General features: G+C 41.5%; 1 protein-coding gene across 2 annotated transcripts in view; it reads left to right on the top strand.

Annotated features, from left to right (window-relative positions):
- The window catches only part of GALNT3 (polypeptide N-acetylgalactosaminyltransferase 3), a 672,271-nt gene that overhangs the window by 473,689 nt on the left and 177,283 nt on the right, over nt 1-21,299 (top strand). The window lies entirely within an intron of this gene.

The following is a 21,299-nucleotide window of genomic DNA, read 5'->3' on the forward strand; positions in this document are numbered from 1 at the left end:
ATTCCAGAAGAAGGAGATCAATGGTTAGGCAGGAAGCAAACTTCAAAACAACGACGGAAATTGTAGAGAAAAGGGAGAAATAAAACATCTACCATAAAATCCTTCTTTCAACAAGCAAACAAGGTGGCGGCGGAATCTGAGACGGTCCAAGGAAGTACTATTGATGAATCTAGCTTAATCCTCTATCCGAGCCCCACTTTGGACCAAAGTCTAAGGGGCCAAGAAACAACACCCCTACAGTACAAAATATTGCAAGACATCAAGACTAAAAGATCAGAGGCGAAAGACGATAAGCAAGAATGTCCAGAGCCAACCAACAAGATTGCAAGAACCTCCCTAGAAGTCCAAAAAGAGGAAACAAAAATAGCTAGAAAACCGGCCACACTAAATAAAGGAGGCTCAGATATCCAGGAACTGGTTACCAATATGGCCCCCACAACAAGTACAATAGATCCTGAGGTAAAGTTTGACATTGGATCACTGAACCGGAGAGGGCCAGTCCCACATACCATCGGAATACCTAAAAAAACAGAACAGGAAACAAAACCAGCACAAGCACTGGACAACAGTAATTATGATAACCATATCTCAATTCTTAATAAAGAACCCTTAATAGAGATTGGGCAAATCCCTCAAGTTCCCAAGATGCCCCATAGAATAGAATTTGAAACAAGACCAGAACATTCTCTGGGCAACATCAATTTTGACGACCAAAATTCTATACTATTTATCCCAGAGTACATGTCCAAGGGCCGAGAGGATATCCTAAATAGAAGCAACATTCTTCGACTACTAAACTCAATTACAAGCTTAGGGAGTGTAAATACCCAAGATTTGGAGGTAGTAGAATTTGTCAGTTACAAGCATTTGTCGGAACAGGAAATTACTAAAACCACCTGGACCACAAGAGATTTGGCGGAAAAAATCCTAAAAGAGGAAAGGCAACTCAAGGCATGGGGCATACGAATAAAACCATATCATAATCCTGGCTATCCCGAACCTCTACGCCGTTACCATCAGGAGTATAACAACTCATCAAAAGAAAATATTTATTCTGGCGTACCCAATAAAATCAATTTTAAGAGGGGCTCGAGGAAGCTCAGCGGATCGTAAAACCAGAGATTTTCCATGGCATAGAAACATAGGCGAATTGGCCAAAGTCCAAGACTGGGATTGGGTAGCAAAAACCATAAATTCAAGACATATTGGCCCATGACAGTCCGAAGATCAACTAACTAAAGCACCAAAAACAAAGTCCCCTCTAAAACTGTGTTCTTGGAATATTAATGGACTAGGTCCAAAAACCACAAATAAAGACCTATTGTTATACCTCCAGCAGTTTGACCTAATATTACTACAGGAAACATGGCTGGTAGAGCCTTTTCACCTTCACGGCTTTAAATCATACCATCTTCCAGCCAATAGAACCTCAAAGTACGGTCATCAGAAAGGAGGATTAACTACATACATCTCGATAAAAACAGCAAAAGAACTGCTGAGCAAGAACATATCGGGAATAGACAATGGAATAAATGCAGTACAGTTGGAATTCTCAATCGCGGGGAAAAATAAACAACAGCTGATTCTGGTTAATACTTACCTGCACCCGAAAGGTAAAAAAAACGGCGCCAAGTCCTTGGTGTCAGAATTGTTGAATCTTATAACAGAAGGTGAAACCCCGAACCTTATTGTAACAGGTGATTTTAACATGTTTCTGTCACAAAAGATCAAGGAACACTTGACCTAGGGATAGGGAGTACTTTAAATGATACAACAAAAAAATACTTACCAAGATTAACACCTGAACCCAATACAGAAGGAAACAGAGATGACGTTAACAAAAAAGAAAGGAACCAAGCCAGGTGGCAAAAGGAAAACATTGAATGCAGCAATGAGGAGACCCAAATTGGGGATGAGGTAAAAAATGAAGAAGCCAAAGAGATGGGCTATAATCAGACCATGCAAAATTTAACAAATAAACACATCTTAGGAGTCGCCGATATCCCAAGAGTGGCACTGGAGCCAACCATCATAATTCAACCAAGCAATCTTGGGTCAAAAACAAACTTAACAAGGAACCCAGTATCAGCAGCCGCAAATGGCCTTGTTGTCTTTTCCTCTACTTATCGTACCAAAGGAGCACAGGAGGGATGCAAAAATATTGTCGAACTGGAAAGAGAAGGAGACAGAATATTTCAACATGTATTAGATGAAAAACTAACAGAAAAATCCTTAACAAACACAATAAATTCTAATTGGGTCAAAGCAAACACATTATCCCCGGAAAATAAGAACACCAACATCCCACAGGATCCGCTACCAGGTACCGCAGGATTTAATTCGTCCTACCCGCAGGATCTGCCACCAGGTATAGCAGGGACTAATTTGTCTTTCCTGACAACAGAAGAATGGGAAAAAATGGTTGATACCTACTCGCAGGGAAAGTGTGACATATCACCGCATGACTTAGATAATAAGATACATAAAACTTCAAAGGTTCTTACAGTAGAGGAGAGTGGACTATGGGCATCCCTTCTAAATACCATGAATCTTTCCACAAAAGCAATGGAATACCATTCAGACAAGATGGATATCCAACTAACCCTCCTGACTCGCCTAACCACGCATGTCATTAACATCGACAACAAGCTATTAGATCTGAAAAATAAACAACAGCTGATTCTGGTTAATACTTACCTGCACCCGAAAGGTAAAAAAAACGGCGCCAAGTCCTTGGTGTCAGAATTGTTGAATCTTATAACAGAAGGTGAAACCCCGAACCTTATTGTAACAGGTGATTTTAACATGTTTCTCTCAAAAAGCAAAGGATATAACCACCCAATAGAAGACAAATTACATGAAAGGGGGATCCCTATACTGGAAGAATGCTCATGGGGTAAACAAACAACTTTATCCAAAAATGTATTAATCGACCTAACAAATTTGGGCCTCATTTCGATAAACGGCCGATCTCCGGGGGATCGACCCCAAGCTGCCACCTTTCACAACTTTAACTCTAGTACTGCGATAGATTATACCTTTCTATCTCTTTCGCTTTTTCCACTAGTATATGATTTCAAAATTGGTACATCCGATTTAAGTGATCATCTACCGCAAGAATTGACACTGATGGCACAGGGGACAGCATTAACAACTCCAACCAGCATGCAAAATTTAACCACTACGTCAAAATGCAAAAGAATCAAATACAAAATAAGTGATCCAGAAAAACTCTCTAGAGAAGCCAAGACCTGCTGGGAAAGTGTCAAGCCATCACATGACAATAACATTACCGCCTGGGAAATATTTTTGAAAACCTTTGGCTTAGCTAGCGCAAAGTGCAATTTCTTACAAAAAACTTATGCACCAACGAGGCAAAAATATGACCCACAAGCTTGGCGGACATGTAATTCAAATACTCACCCGCTGACACCCATATCTCTGAAACTAACACATATAAAATCTGCAATCAATAGAACACTCCGCGGACTAAGGAAAAATGTGAGTGACAAACACCTATTAATCGATTTGAGGTCATTAAAGATCAACAAGAATAAGCTCTTGTGGCGAATAAAGCAGGACTCCACAGAAAAAATATGGGCAAAATTGCTTTACGATGCAAGGAGTAAAAACAGCGCGAGATTCTGGAGCACTGTCAATAAAATTGAGAATCCTAAAGCTCCCGGAATAAATTCGCATATAACGGAGGAGAGCTGGGTAGAACATCTAACCACCCACTTTAACAACGCAACTGACAAAGTAACACAAGACCTATAAATTGGGGAAGAATACAAGAGGGGCCAGAAGTTACCATCCGAGGAGACCAACTTCCCAGGCTCAACAACACAGATCAAGGGAAGAATAGCGAAAGGCCGGAACGAGGGAGCCTCTGGACCAAATGGAACCCCACCTGCCCTCTACAAGCAAGATCCAAATTACTGGGCCGAGCAATTGCTCCCACTCTTTGAGAAAATTTGGGTGGTGGAGCAAATCCCGAGCTCCTGGATGGGTTCAATTATCGCCCCGATCTACAAAAAAGGCTCCAGGATCGAAGCCAAGAACTATAGACTGATTACTCTTAGTGATATAGATGCTAAATACTTTTCGGGGCTCCTACTAGAAGAGCTTACAGCATGGGCATAAAAAAAAAAATCTAATCCCCATTAATCAGACCGGTTTCCAAAAAAACATAGGGACTACAACAAACATTATGGCCCTCTCCCTGCTAATCGACTCTACAATCAAATACAAAAAAATGCTATATGTGTGTTTCATCGACTACTCAGCTGCATTTGACAGTATAGATAGAGGAAAACTCTGGGCCAAGCTCTCAAGTTGGGACATAGATCCCAAACTCCTGAACCTAATAATCTTATTGCACACAGAAACCTGGATCCAAATAAAACTGGGGGCAGGCAATTGTCTATCAAGGAAAATAAAAACTACAAAAGGTCTGAAACAGGGGTGTGTTCTCGCACCGACCCTGTTCAACCTCTTCATGTCCGACCTTTCCGAAGACCTTGACAAATGCAACCATCACTCCCCAAAATTAGGGGGCCTGACTTTATCGAACCTATTGTACGCAGACGATTTGATACTAATAAGTCAAACACCTGTTGGCCTTCAACACCTCATCAATACAACAATCAATTTCTCAGACAAGAACGGATTAAGCATAAACCAAGGGAAATCAAAGGTGATGATATTAAACCAGAAAATTAAAAAGCGACACCCACAGTGGTTTCAGCGAGATCAGAAGATGGAAACTGTTAAAGAATATAAATATCTGGGTGTAATTTTCGACTCAAAAGGCTCTTTCAAACAACAAAAAAAAGCAATTAAGGACAGAGGGGTATCACTGGCCATTGCACTAAAGAGCATTAAGAGCAAAATAGCTGGTCCAAACTTAATCCCCCTGCTAGATGTTTTACAAGCGAGATTACTGCCATCGATAACCTACGGCAGCGAATGTATGAGGGCGAGATGAGTGCACCTTAGACAAAGTAGTAGCAAAGTCGATGCGAATACTATTCAGTCTACCATCGTACACCTCCCCAGCTCAATTAAGGCTTGAGTTTGGCCTACAGCAACAACAATTAGCACGCAAAGGTGCTTATGCAAAGTGCTGGCACAAAGTAAAGAGTGCAGAGCTAGGCACCTTGAATACTTATCTATGGAAGGAGCTGGAAAGAGATAAGGACAGCCCTGCAATGGCCTATCTCCAGACAGCAATAAACACCCTTGCGCTAAAAGACCTTTGGGAAGCAAGCTGCACGCAAAAATGCTTCAATCGGCTCGTCAACAAAACTGTTAAGATCTTATCCCTGGAAGAAGACAAAGTAGTTCTAACCAGGAGGATGCATGGATGGTTTGTGATCCAGAGTTACACCAGGCTGCAACCACAGGCCTACCTAGGCACTGGCTTCTCAAGGGCGGCAAAGGAAATCTTCTTGCAGTTGAGGATGGGGGTAATACCGTCAAATGAACACCTACCCCCATGAAAACGCTCGGATTCAAACATAAAGTGCAGACTCTGCAAGGATACTAAGGAGGACGTACTGCATTTGTTATGCAGCTGTAAAGCCCTAGATACTGAAAGAAGGAGATATCTAACACAGCTGTGGAACCAAAAACGCCTGCGAACTCGCCGACAGGCATTGCTGGCCTGCTTTAACGGGGAAGATATTCAACTAGCCTGCAGACTGGTTCAGATCATGAAGTCAGTAAACGTCACACTAAACTTAGCCGTTACTCCGTGAACAGGGAAAACCATGACCAGCGGAAAACTCCGATAAGTAAAGAACCTTTCACTTGCCAGTGCTTGTCTACGTTTTTGACTTTCCTGCTACTGCAATTACAAAAGCTATTCAAGGACAGTGCCTCACAGGTTTTATTGGGTCTTCAACTTTTCCTTACTTAAGGATAGCACAAGATGCACTTTTGCACACGCTGATTCCCTTTTTTATCTCTTAATATTGCAAATTAAGAAATGTTTTTATACTAATGTGATTGTATGAAATGTCTAATTTTTATATCTAGTTTTATGTACTTTAAATGGCGCTCAACCAAGTACTTTTTATGAATAATTGCAAAGATTTTTATTAATCAGGCAATAAAGAAAATTACTTTCTTACTTACTCAAGGTCCGGAACAAACATTTTGATGCCAAAGAACATTTTGTATGGGGTACGCCCACCCAGAGACCTTCTAGGGAGATTATCAAGTGCACGTTGAATGCTATAAAGTGGGCTAGCCAGTTCCAGCCTGTACCTAAAACCTTAGCTGTTAAGGATTGCTTTAAATCACGGTTCATCTGCTCCACAACACTATTGCCCTCAGGCCTTTATGGAGACGAAAATTTGACTTGGACCCCCAATGAACGCATGGCATCCTAGTACGCCTTCAAGGCAAACGCTGGACCATGGTCCGAATGAAAGGTGCCAAATGCAAAAATTCCCACTAAGACACGCAAATCCCTTATGACCGTGCGGGCATCAGCACTCCTTTGTGGACACACCCACGCAAAGCGTGTGCACGAATCCACTGCAACTAAGGTGTACTTATAGGCAGTATCTGATAAGAAAGGACCGCAGTGATTTAAATAAACACACCCAAGTGGTTTATTAGATTTGTACAACTGCGTCTGGGGCGGGCGCGCAGCAGGTGAAGGTTTAGTCTGCTGGCATATGTCACAATGAAGGACATAATCACGCGTCTGTTTGTACAATCCACACCACCAGTAATGCTGTTGTAGGAGAGATACAGTAGCTGACACGCCGGCATGCACCGAGGCCATGCCCTCGTGAGCCGCTGTTATCAAGGTTTGCCTGCGGTCCTCGTTGGGAATCAACCTGTCACCAACGTCATTAATTCTCACATAGGGAACTTTATTAGGACTTAAAAGATAAAAGTATTTAGAAGAAAAACCTCTAGGGTAATTACCTCCCTTCTCTGTTGCCACAATATCTGCCAAGATGTCATCAGCAATCTTACTTTTGGAACGTGTAACTGCTGCTACTACATATATCACAACTGCGGTCTTGGCTGTTTCATTAGCAAGACAGTTACCAACAGCGTGTACCCCCAGGTGTTGGTGACCAAGAGTATGAATCACAAACACGAGTGGCAGCCATTCTTTAAGCTCGGCCACTCGAGCCCATGGCATTTTTTGTTTAATCATGTTACCTTCAGAATCACAATAGTCATTCTGAGTCCAAAAGAATAAATTGTCATTGTAAGACTGAACACAGTAGTAGGAGTCACTCACGATAAGAGTAGTCACACGAGGGTCAGCGTACTCCAGTGCAAGCACCAGAGCACGGAGCTCTGCCAATTGGGTGGTACATTCCCCTAATGTTTGTGTTTGCACGACATCAGACTTAAACTCTCCATTCACCATAGTACCCACCACTATTGGGCAGGCCGCTGAATACGCATGTTTTGACCCTGTCCCGGGTTGCGCCGATCCATCTGTGTATATGATACAATGGAAATCCTCCAGCGGGCTCATGGTCAGAGGAGCCGGACGAACAAATTCATACTGCAAGTACTCCTGAGTTTGCAAAGAGGAATCAAAGATGAGAGTGACATCCGGAGATGTCAAGGACGTGGCCCATTGTATCCACCGAGGATGCAAAGCTTTTGAATTTGGTACACTTGCTTTCATCACTACCTTCAAGGCAGGATTCGGTGTAACAATCTTTAAGAATCGCCATCTGCACTGCAGTCAAAACTTTTTCCACAGAAGAAAATCACATTTCAGACAAAGTGTACAAGTGTGACTTGTAAGCTATAGGGACTGTCACCCTCATTAAAAGTCAGGTACATGAAAGCCACTGCCCCGGGTACAATTCTTATTATGTTAACGAACATTTGTAACAAGCACAGATACCCGGAAGTGTCCCGGCGCGATAGGGCTATGCGGGAGTAAGCAGAAGTGTAAATAGCAGCTAAATGACTTAATCAAAAAGTAAGGTTTTCAATTGCTTCTTGAAAGTCCTAAGATCATGGTTGTTCCTGAGCTCGAAGGGAAGACTATTCCAGGCCCTAGCCGCCCTTACGGAGAGGGATCTCCCACCCGTTCTGACGAGGCGGAAACATGGGATGGCAACAAGGCATTGACCCGTTGACCGTAGATGCCTAGATGGCGTATAAAAATTTAAACGCCTCCTTAGGTAAAAGGGTCCAGACTTGTAGAGGGCACCGTGGGCGATGGTTAGTGCCTTAAACAAGATGTGATGGTCAACAGGTAGCAAGTGCAAGTCGCGAAGAAACTACTTGATTCCAAAGCTTCGCAGAATACCTAATAGCATTCGAGCGGCCGCGTTCTGAATAGTCTGCAGTTTATTTAGGTAATAGCAAGGGGGGCCGATGTAAAGGGAATTGGCATAACCAAGCCGCGACAAAATGAGAGCGCTGGTCACCATTTCTTTGACCGCTATTGGTAGGAGCGGCAGAAACTTCTTAAGAAGTTTCAATGTACCAAAGCACACTCCTGCCAACTTATTAATCTGAGTTCGGAATCTGAGGTCCTCGCTGAACCATACCCCCAGGTTTTTTGCTGGACTACACAGGGTTTTTGGCTTGGAGAAGCCTATGGGCCACAGGTCATCCTGAAAGTTCGGCAGAAAGGTCCCGTAAAGAAGGACCTCTGATTTTTCCTCATTGCATTTAAGTTGGGCCTGCACCAACCAATTAAAAACTTCCGTCATGCAGTTTCTAGCTGATTCCACGGAAGCCTCATCCTATTTCTATGTGAAAAGCAGCCAGGTGTCCTCATCGTAAGCTATAGTTTTGGCACCCAATCCTTCCACCAGATATATCAGTGGAGTCACATACACATTGAAGAGTAGAGGGCTCAGCGTTGAGCCATGAGGAACGCCTGTAGTTATGCTTCTTGGTGTGGACAAAAAAGGCGGTACCCACACTTGTTGTGATCTGTTGGCCAAAAAGTATTCGATCCAGTCCCACACCTGACCTGAGATTCCAATATTAAACAGACAAGCTAAGAATGCGGCAGAGAGGTCCTGTAAAACCAGGGCCGCTCTGCCACCAGAATCAAAACAATCCTTAATAGCCTCTGTTATCTCGACCAAAGCAGTCTCTGTGATGTATGAAACCAGATTGGGCCGGGTGAAGAGCACCAGACGTTTCAATAAACGCAGACAGCTGTTTAAAGACTGCCTTCTCACATACCTTCGCCACAGCTGGTAGGAGTGAGATTGTCGATAGCTATCCAGGATATCTGGGTTAAATGAGGGTTTTTTTTTAACAGGGGTAATAGCTTAGCCTGTTTCCATTCCTCAGGCACCGTGGCAGACTGCAGAGACAAAATAATGATGTTGTTAACTTCGGAATTAACTACTGTCGTCACTGTTTTCAGCTGCCTGGCAAGACAAGGGTCTGCTGGGGATCCTGATTTAAGTGCTTTCAGAATAGCTAGGGTATCGGCCAACGGAATAGGCGTAAATACTGTCAGTCGTGTGAGTGCGATCAGGCTCACGGACAACCTGGGACGAATATTCTGTCAGGCCCAAGCTATCCTGACTTGCTTGTAATTTATTGATTACAAAAATCTGAGTTGCTTGCACCAGGAATTCGAGGCAGGAGCAACGTTACGTTCTGCGACCGGCTACAGAAAACTCTGGACAATCGAAAAGATTTCCTCTGAATTATTCCTGGATTGAGTAATACGCTCCGCATAGAACTGACCTTTGGTGCTCTTAACTGCATCATAATAGCAATTCTGGCATTTTCGAAGTGCTAATTTGGCCAGCGGGCAATAAGCTTGTCGCCAGCTGCGTTCTAATTTTTTACACTCGTTTTTCTGTTCTTTAAGTTCCTTGGAGAACCAGGGTTTGGACGGGGTAATTCTTACTCTTGTAGTCCTGAGATGTAGACAATTGATCCACTGCTTTCACAATCCAATTGTGAAAGCTTCCTACTGCTTCAGACAGTCCCTCCCCAGTCAATGGACGTAATTCGGTCAGAACCCTGCCAAAATCTACCGGCTCTAGGCGAGGGTGAGGTCTGCCTTCAGTTAGCCTCAAGGGCTGATCTGGAGATGTAATCGAGCAGGAAAAGTGCAATAGAGAGTGGTCAGACCATGTAACCGGAAGAGGATACTGAACGGTTATTACCAGGTTGGTGTGGTTATCACGAGTCAATAAGTATTTAGATTCAAGAAGATCAGACTGCAAAGATTGCAAAATTGCAGAATGTTCAGGCAGCCAGCAAGATTTGGTGACAGTAGGTTGTACCAAGGCGTAACGAGGCTTGATACGCTGGGCGTAATCGGGAATGTAAGTACGCCCGAAGTTCAAAAAACCCAGTAAAGATTGTAGTTTTTTCAGAGTTGTAGGAGCGCGCAACTGTGTGCATTTCTCCACGAAGTGAGGCGTTAAACCTCGACCTTCATTGTTGAGCTCATAGCCCAGGAACAACACTGTGTACTCTGTAATGTGTGATTTTGCAGAGTTAAATTTGTAACCGAAGTCCGCAAACATGCAAATGATGCGGTGAACGCAGCACAGATGCGTCCATAATTCGTCGTCTGTGAGATAAATGTCATCAACATACGAACACGCATCCGGGTCGAGTCGCTCCAAAAGAGGGACTATGCGGGCGGCAAAGACGCCTGGACTGTTTTTATAGCCCATAGCTAATCTTCGGAACTGTTTTTGTTTACCGCCACAGGTAAAAGGTGTCCATTGACTACTAATAGGGGACAGGTTATGGCTAAAAAAGCCATTGGATATGTCAAGTGTGGTCTTAAACCGTTTATGCACAAGATTATCCACAAGGGCTGAACTGTGAGTATTTTGTAACGCACAGGTCCAACAATGAGAGTTTAAGTGCCGGTAATCCAATACCAAACGGTACGAGCCATCAGGCTTAGTCACAGTAAAAAGAGGATTATTCATCAGAGACACACACTTTTCAATCATACCTTGATCTTCCAATTGTTCAAGGATTTCCGCCACGGGAGCTTTCGCTTCATGTCACATGGGATATTGGGGTTGAGGCTGTGACATAAACCGCAATGGTATCTCATATCTGGGGGAAAATTTGTCCCATCCACATTGAGTACGGGTATCAGGGACGCAGGACGTGACCCCTGTTTCTGTTGCTTTTTCCCAGGTTTTTTATTCTTATTCCAATTCTGCTCTGGAAAATTGGGGCGTTCATCTTTAGTAGACTTCTGCTCCTGAGTTTGCTTCTGTGCTGCTTTAGCAAAAGGCTTAACACCCAAACTATTGCGACCAATGGTCTCATAAGCCTCCGCAACTGCCGGGGTTTATTGGCATCGGGGACATCGCGTAAAGCATTAGACACCTGGAAGTTAACCACATCTCCCTAAACATTAGCAAGGACGAGATCGGAAACAACCTCAAACACTCCAACGAGTCTCATTCCCAATTCATCAGCCGCCTCTGCTCCGTGCTCATCTTGTACATGCTTAATGACGGAGGGAAGGACAGCCATTGATGGAGTGCCGAAGCACTTAGTATAGACTGTTGCAAATATCTTACCCAGGGTCTCACAATCAGGCACCTCTGGTATTAGGTCTTTGTGCAAACTTATCGTTAGAATCCTGTATTTCTCAACAGGAGTCGTATTAGGAAATACTGCTTCCAGCTGTTCGAATTTCTCAGCAAGCCAGAAAGGCATATCATCCTTATCTTGGGGCCGCTTGCCCATAACATAATTAACCATGACGGGATTAATTTTCATCCCGGCCTGTCCAGCTGGTTGCGCCACAGCACCAGGTGGCCCCACCTGGATGTTGCGGGAGACGTATTGCACTAGAGCCCGATGCACCCCAACGAGGGAGGCATAGAGCACACGCGATTCATCAACATTGACTTGCAGGTAACGACGATGTGGCATTGTAACCGGCCAAAACCAGCCACTTAGACCCGGGAATAGACAAAGGGCCCAACCAAACCACCATTACTTATTGGGAAGGGCGCCAATAAACCAAACTCGATGCTGCTAAGCCGAAATAGGAATCTCCAGTGTCCTAAATGGGGTGTAGCCTAGAGGCATGGCCGTGGGAGTGTAAATGTGAAACAGACCAGAATCTGCATTGACCGCAGGAAAAGTAACCCATGAGTAAAAAAGCTTAAACAGGTATGCTGCTTCGGCACTCACCACAAAAACTACCGCCATGCCATCCACAGTGACGCCATACGTCTGCAAATGATTGCGGACCGCCACCCTACTATGTTGCCGGATCTCAACGTCAGCCATAAGGACACAGTAGAGAAAAAGAACCATGTATAAGAAATTGTCGCACAAATGGGTAGTAATTCATTGTAATAACCGTTTTTAATTATCAAGCTTGAAAAGACCTATGTAAGTATAGGTAGGTTAATCTGTCACCACTGTCAACCGCAAACAATAGTGAGGGGGCCATGGACTTATATAAGCACTACTCAAGAGTCTCAAAATAAGACCACATGGTTAGGTGCGCCATGTTGCAGGGATTCTGCTCATACACAGAAATGTGCACAGAGACTCAGGACCTCAGTGAATTGTGGTGGACCAAAAAACTCACCTCGGTACCTAGAACCCCTAACTGACTAGCATCAGTGTCACATTAGCTCTTCTTCCTATAGCAAAGTAACCAATGATTAGACAACCCAGAACATGCGACTTGGGTAACTCTCAGGAATGGTGGGATGGTGGGAATCAAGAACACTCTTTCGTTTGTCATTCTCATACCAGTCCACGCCATAGGTAAAAAGAGACACGATAAAGTTTAAAATGTTTATTTTAACGAAGTGCTCTAAGATGCAGTATTTTTGCTAATATAAGCAGGCATATGATTAAAAATAATACGATCAACATTGTTACAATTCCATGAATCACAAAATGATAAATCATATTATAATGATAGTGGAAACAGGTCCTATAGTGCCTTGTATGCCACACTCCCTAGCTAGGAACTATGTTTTTATAAAATATAGAAGGTCTCTTAAGCTTGTATAGGGGACCCCATACCTCCAAGATCAGCAGAGGTGACACACATCAGGATCTGCAAAAGCTCTCGCTGTCTGGTAACGAATTTTCTCCAAGTGCTGAAATCATGTATGCAGTGCAATATTAAAGGCGCCAGATTTTCAGCTAGCCTGCAGCTGCTTGCATGTTGTGTCTAGAGCATGAGCCGATCAGCCCGAACAACACATAACATTGTTATGATAGCCTTGGAGGCTTCAGCACTCACTGTGCAGACTAAGGTCGAGATGTAAGTCTAGGGACGTTGAAAACAAGCCATTCTCATGTGAAGCAATTCACGCAGCCTACCTTACAACAACAGTTACATATAGTGTTGTGTTCAAAAGCAGCAAAAAGGTAAAATGGCGTTTAAACTTTTAATAAGCCTATGCTAACATAGCTAGGTGCATAAGCAGGGCCCTGCCTTCACTACACATTGTAGTAAAAACATAATTTTCCCTTTTTTTTGCTCTCAGCTTTCATACTTCTTCACCATTACTGGTGGTCTGCATGAAGCATCATCCTCGAACAGTGGAGGAAAAAAACAATCAATGGATTGTGTAAATAAAAAATAAAAAAACAAAGCTTCACAGTAGATCACTACAAATAAGTGACACAAACTGTGCATTGCACTCAACACAATTAATGAATCAGTTGCTTTTTCTGGAGCTATTACAGTAATCTAATTAAACCTATGTAATCGTTCTTAAATAATTATATCTGGTATAATTTCACAAATAAATTTAAATCTCTCTTCAGTTTTGGAGTTCTTCTTAGAAACATCACCTTTGGCAGGCCAAATTATGTTTAAAATGCTGATGATCCATGTATATAAAATCACATACTGTAATATTCTTTGCACAAATAGTACATAGAGGTTTGATGAAACACAAGGGGTAATTTTTGTGGTACAAAAGCAGGTTTTGCTATCAATTTAAGACTGCTGTAATTGGATTATGTCCATTCAGTTTCAGACTTTAGACAGTGTAGTATTTAGATGTGTTGTTAATTCCTTTGTGGAAGATAAAAGGACTGTTGAATTTTGAAGAAGTTCTTAAAGACAGTACTCCCAATAGGCTGAATAATGTCTAAAATACGGATGAACCATGTAGAAGAAACCGCATATATCACTTTAGTTAACACACATTTCATCCTTCGATCAATGGTTGAAGAAAGAAAAGATAAGAGTTTTGTAGTTTGAAAGGAAGTTTAGGTTTGAATTTTAGGTTGATGTCATTACATTGAGTCCATCCTGTTTCACTCTTTGAATAGACAGTGTAGTGTCCAGAGGTTGTATTAATTCTTTCGTGAAAGACGATAGCTGAAGTAGAAAAAGTTTCTTGAAAGTGATATTTGCCAGCATTGAAGTTTCTAATTTGAGTTTCAAATTTGGAGTCATTTGCTCTGCATTGTTGTAGCATTACTGTAAGGTATTTTGCAGTTCTAGTTAGGATTAACGTAGACCTAACCACTGATCTGCTGTTTGGGCAGGGCATATTTTGGTTGCCATTCTTTAACAATATATCAAAAGGCACAGTTTTGGGATCTGGTAAAGTTAAATAAAGAAAACACTAGGGAAGTTATTTGAGTGGAAGATGAATAATCACAATATTCAAAGTCATGGTTCCATGTGTAACTCAGTCCAAACAATCATCGATATTTACATCATCTTCTTCCAAAACTCCAGATGTAACCATAATAAATGCTTGTGCGTCTTCCTTGACTGTTGAGAGTAAACATTATATATCACAGTTCTACGAGTCAGTATATGTTAGAGCAAGTGATACAGTGCAGAACACAATCTCTTATCTGTTTTTTGTTCAATTTGGTTATCTAGATGTGATAAATGAAACAGTACATAGAGAACATTTGCATAGCAGTTGACACCTGAACTGGTAACCTACAATATCTCTTTCATTGTCTAGTTTTCTCTTCTTAACAGTTTGTCCTTGTGTCCTTTCTTTTCCTTAGCATCTGTACACTCTTTAGTTATCTTCCGTTTTGGACAGATTATCATAAACGTGGTATTGGCCTAAATGAGGAGCATATACACTTCTTAACTGATTGTACTCTCTTATACAGCTGCATCTACATTTGAACCTTGTGCTTTATGGACAGTTACAGCATATGCTAGAGAGAGTAGGAACTGTTGGCGACCCACATATAAGTCTTTCACTAGCAAAAAATGTACAACACATTGGCCAATCTGCTTCACGCCATCAATCTGATCACATTTTATAGCCAAGTATTCAACATCATCTCTAATTATGAAATTAATCAAATAAATGACTTTACCCATTGTGCCATTTACTAACCATCCCTCAACATTTAAAACATGGTGCAAAATTACTCGACACTTTTTGCTCATGCATAAATGCTTTTCTAATCCTGTAGTTTTGGATCCAGACTTCTCCAAAGCATACAATTCTTTTTGTAGTTTATCTTTGAGTCGTATTGTGACTCCCTCATGATCCATTTTATCAATAGTTGTAATTTCTAAAATACCTGCTTTCTCCAGTTGTAGTAATTGTTCATTAAAGTTGGAGCACTCTCGAAGTGTTGGCATTAAACAAACTATAGATTCTGTTTTTCAATGAAATTGTACTTTAGTTCAGTTGCTGTAATATTAGATGGAAATCGTTTCTTGATATGGCAAGTTTCCAAAGTACGATTTAATTTAATTTAATTTAATTTAATTGCGGGTTTATATAGCGCTAGGAATCGACTCCCGGAGGAGTATCTCCACGCTTCGACTGCTGGGGAACCCGTCCTGGCTCACCCTTAGAGATGGTCCCTGATGGGTATCTCTAAGGTGCGACCAAGCATCCCCGGCGGTCTGGGGGGGCCGTTGTGAAGATGTGGCAAGCTGATGCCCAGAGTTGCCGAGTGTGGTTTCTGACTAGAGTAGGCACCGAGGCGAGAATTATCGAGTCCGCTGACCCTTGTCCACGACCCTGCCGCGTCGGGAATCGAACCCTGGTCCCGGGCCGTTCTCTGCTTACGGGTCTGCCGCCTCTAACCAGTGAGCCACACTTCTCCACGATTCCCCTCTTTTGTCAGAACTCCTATTTTAATGACATTCAGTATATCTGCATAATCCACATCAGATGCATAACGCAGAATTTTCATGAGGTCCTTGTATTTAAAGTGTAACCAAATATTTACATTGCCAATAATCCCCAGAGATTTTCTTGTTTCATTATGCAGAAGTGTTTTCAAAACAGGTTGTCCTTTTACGTGGGCGAGTTGCAGTAGGTCACCAAATACAATGATATGCTTTTCTCTAAAGAGCACATTGTAGTTTGTTCTTAAGATCTGCTGCATTTTTAAGTGTATGAAACCAAGCATTACGTTTACAACCATGCTGACCTCATCAATGAGTAAAAGCTTCAATTTTGTCAATATTCTTGATACCTAATGGCAAGCTTCACTAGATAATCTTTGATACTCCAGTCTATTGTCATGTTCAACAGGTAGCATTAGTAGGTGATGTAAAGTAATACCTTTAAAGATATGTGCAGCTAATCCTGGTGGTGATGTTACTACACATGACACATTTGATTCTGTAGATAACCAGTGAGAACTTTCATTTGGAAGCTTTTTCCTGTGCCAATTTGTCAACTGCTGTATAGTAATATTGGTTTGTCCGAAGACCAATCACACTGTTTCCTTGACTTCCTGGTGCAGAACTTGGGCTGCTTTGTGAACTCTCTTTTGCTATCTCAACAGCAATGGTTTCTTCCTGTTCAATCTCATCTTTCAACATTTGCAAGTAGTTTGGAAAGACTGAATACTCAATGCGGTCTTTCACAGCATTGAAAGAGTCTTTGTTACAGTCATAGTGTCCAAGTAAATCTGATTCCGCATACCAAAGCTTGAACAACTGCAAAAGTGCCAAGTAGAAAAACTCTTTTCTCTGGGGTTTGGAAACTAAGCTTTCAGTAGTCCATTAGATTCCCTTTGTGTCTCACCAAACAGTCACATCCAAGTACTGCCTATATTATTTCTTCTATGTTTTCAGTTCGATAACTTCCATATGAATAGTACTGAAGTACTTCATAGAGACACATTTTGAAGATTATGACTCCTTCTTGGGCAGTATGTATCACGCATGGTAGTTTTCAGAATGTCTCTACTTTTGGGATCAAATTCTGCAAGGTACTGTATTTCTGGGAAATACTTTAACACTCTATTTTGACAGCTTGCAAGGCCTAGCCTTACCCACACAATTCCCCCTGACTTGGAGAACAAACTAGCCGAGCTCAACTTGTCAGAGCACTCATAGGATCCTATTTCTTTCTGGGAAAGCATTTTCAAAGTACAACGGCAATTTCTTGGTAAGTCTCTTTTCTTCAAAAATCTCCTCCCACATTTCTTTTATCTGCCTTTTATGTTTTCGTTGTATATGAAGTCACATAGCAAGCAACAGCGATGGAGTTGTCTGCAACAGATTGTAAATCCTTAATGCATTCCACATCTTCCAAATCACAGGGTTGTAGTCATCGATATACTTGGAATTGTCTGTTCTTCTCAGGTTGTATGTATTTTTGGGGTGATTTCCGTGTTAGACTTTAGACAAAAGCTGTTGACTCTTTCTTTTGTGAGAAGAGGTTGTGGCAATGCAATATGACATCTCATGTAAAATGTTCCTTTGCATCTGTGTTTTTTGTTACAGTACTTCCCACATCTGTGAGTTTGAAAGCGGATAACTTGTTGTCAGCACCGTCTTTTGGGATGGTGCATGTTACATACAGTTGTAAAAAAGACCATACAGACTCATCAATATCTGTTCCAAATTTCGGTCCATCTTTTACCCATAACCGCATGTGAACATGTGGAGCACATGTGGCTTGGTACTCTTTACACCAAAAGAAATCAGTTATTTTACCAAGAGGGGGATTACTTTTGTTGCAGATGAAAGCCATCATGGTTTGAAACCTGTGGTTAAAATATCTGCATACATTTGCAGGGTCCAATGAGCAGAGTTCTCCTGGTGTCTTCAGATTGATGTCTTTTATGGTGGAATTTGCTTCTCACAAAAAAATCAAGCAGGTCATCCCAGGCATACTCATTACAACTTAGTTTTAGAAACTAATTAGGTGCTCCTAAGTTTCTCACCATGCATTTCTGCTCACCATGACGACAATACCAATACTCAGTGCCACATTGACATGCCATGAGATTAATCAAGTTGTATTTCAGGTTTTAACCTTTTCCTTGAACTTGCTGTGATATTTTGCAGATTCACTCCTATTTTGAGAATGTGGTTTACTGCATAAGATAGTCCTGACAAGTCGCTCTCAAATAGTAGATGAATGGTACAAGGACTACGCTGACAACATCTAGGATCCTCTGAGCATAGTCTAGTTGATCTGTACTCTGCAGCGGGTATTGTATAGGCCTTTTATCATATCTCCAACCTACTTCAGTAGGAAACAGATACCGAAAACCGAGAGCTTGTAAACATATCTCCCACACACTTTAGGGAGCTTCTTTCATTTGACAGAGATCAGTAGCATCACCAATAATCTCTTTAGAATACAGAGGATGGATACTGTAGTGTTAATAATTTTTTTCTGATCTCGATTGATCCACCTTTTCAATCTGACCTGGTGGTAGGGACACTATTCGCTAGAATTACAGGTCCTTGTTCAAAATGTCTCTCTACCCCTATAGTTTCAATATTCTGCTTGAACTCCAATGGCAAGTACACAACTCTATTTCTAAGACCTTTCTGGAGCTCAGTTGGAGGTAACTTCCCTGTCTTTGGCTTCATACAGATAATAGCTTGGAATGGAAATATACATTGTGTAAAAATTGATTCATACACATTTAAATATCAAGGTTCTTGTGGAACTGAAACTATTTATAACTTGTTAAGCACTGTTCTAGCTAGACTCATTTTATTATCCTTATATTACTTATTATAACAGGTGGAAGGTACTTTGACACACTTTTTTAAATAGACATGCTAGTGAGTGGCCCTGTAAATTAGTAATCTTTCTTACTTTGTGTGAATCTAATCCTTGCAATGCACCTATTTTCTGTTTTAAACTTCTACAAGGAAACATACGTAGGAAATTTCTCAACATATCAATAGATTCCTGCCAAACAGTGCAAACACTGATACAGTTTCACTTATATACAGTTTCACTTATATACAGGGGCCTGTACCTCTTCAGCTATCACTTCCTCTGCATTTCTAGCAACCATCACCTCTTTTGGAATACGAGTACCATCCGTCATCTCATACCATCGTCCAGATTCATCAACTGCATTCACTAATGTGTTCTCTTGGAAGTAGCTTTTTTCATTAAAGAAGGGCTCAGTATTAGAAGTATCTCTCCATTCATCGCTGAAAACTTTGCAAAAGTTAGTTCTATTGACAAGTCTTTTCTTTTGGCTTATTTTCCCCATCCACAACACTATTTTATTAAGTGTCTACATTCTGTTTAGAATCAAAATAAATAGTTTGCGCTTCAGAGCAAAGACCTCATCAACTACAACCTCAACACGTTCCTTTTGTCTGACTGCTTCTCTTCTTTTTTACTTCTTCATACTTCTTATTCTATTACTGAACATTCTAACTCGGATTTCCTTAAGCTGAGACTTATTCATTTTAAATTCCTACACAGGCTGTACCGCACACCCTTACGGCTGCATAAGATGGGTTTACGTCCAAACGCAAACTGCTGGAAGTGTAAATAAGAACAGGCATCATTCCTGTATGTCGCATGGACCTGCCCCCCATTGCCCTATATTGACAAAGAGACTACGAGATCATACACAAGGTCACTGTTAGACTGAAATGCACTCCGCTGGTTGTCCTGCTGGAACAATTCGGGGAGGTCCCCCCTGAAATGGGTCAACTCACAGCTATGATGCTGCTGCTTGCCAAACACAGGTTGGCCAAATACTGGGGGGCTCACATGGCCCCTAAAATAAATACCTGGAATCATGACATCACATACTGCCAAGAACAGTTAGCCTTCTTTTGGGACCTAATGCCTCTAGCGTCCCATCCGAAAGACATCTGGGAACCATTCGTGACATGGGCCAGGGAGAAGGACACGTCGCCGTCAGTACCCCGACCCCAAGTTGCAGAAGATGCATAGCGACCAGCACTTCGTCATTGGTTGCTACAACACTCATCTCTGTTCACAGCAGCCTTCCGCGAATAGTAAGCCACACCAGCCTGCAATAAGCTTAGTCGCAACACCACACAAGTTCATGCCTACTGCGTTGCCTGTGTAGTGCTGGTCATTTCTAACTGCTGCCCGGATGTACAATTTGCTGCCTCAAAAATGTGTGCCGGCCTCCTGACCTTATATCATATGTCCTTTACTTTGCAGAGGATACACGTTAGGCACCTCCTTGTGATTGTGGTCTATGTTCATATATGTCATGCCTTGCTTGATACTGTTATCTGTAACAATGTGATTTTACATGTGATAAATAAAACAGTACATAGAGAACATTTACATAGCAGTTGACACCTGAACTGGTAACCTACAATATCTCTTTCATTGTCTAGTTTTCTCTTCTTAACAGTTTGTCCTTGTGTCCTTTCTTTTCCTTAGCATCCGTACACTCTTCAGTTATCTTCCGTTTTGGACAGATTATCTGTTTCTTATAAACGTGTTATTGGCCTAAAGGAGGAGCATATACACTTCTTAACTGATTGTACTCTCTTATACAGCTGCATCTACATTTGAACCTTGTGCTTTATAGACAGTCACAGCATATGCTAGAGAGTCCATGTTGATAAAACAATAGAAAGAAGTTAAAAACAGCAAAACAAAAAAAACTCTGATTACCTTAAACTGCCTCTGCCTTCTGGTTAAACTCTGCTTTTTCTACAATTTTTTTCTTTATCTATTTAGTTGATTTGATTTTGCACTCTTTCCAGTTGTGCACATAGAATTTTAAGAAATGTTTGTCCTCTTACCAGCAGCTTTTTCTCTTTCACCACTTTTTTGCATTTTGCCACTTTTGTTTCTCAGTTGTGAGGCCGTAGTATCCTTGTCTAATGTTTCTTTCTTTTCTCACTTTTTGATGGCATTGTAACTCTCTCTAGTTAACTAGAAATTGATGTCTGAAAAGAAAAAAAAAATACATTTAGCTTTTCGTTATGTAATATTGCATAGTGAACTACCAACATAAACAGTTATATTATTATAATGTAACTAACATTACTCTATTATTTTCATGTTTGTCTCTGTGTCTTTCTCTGTATTACTGTATGTATTAGTCTCTAACTGGGTATCCTACTACATCCACTACTGTTTTCCTGGGTATCT

Source organism: Lissotriton helveticus, chromosome 3_1 (genome assembly GCF_964261635.1).
Source record: "Lissotriton helveticus chromosome 3_1, aLisHel1.1, whole genome shotgun sequence".
NCBI classification, from domain to species: domain Eukaryota; kingdom Metazoa; phylum Chordata; class Amphibia; order Caudata; family Salamandridae; genus Lissotriton; species Lissotriton helveticus.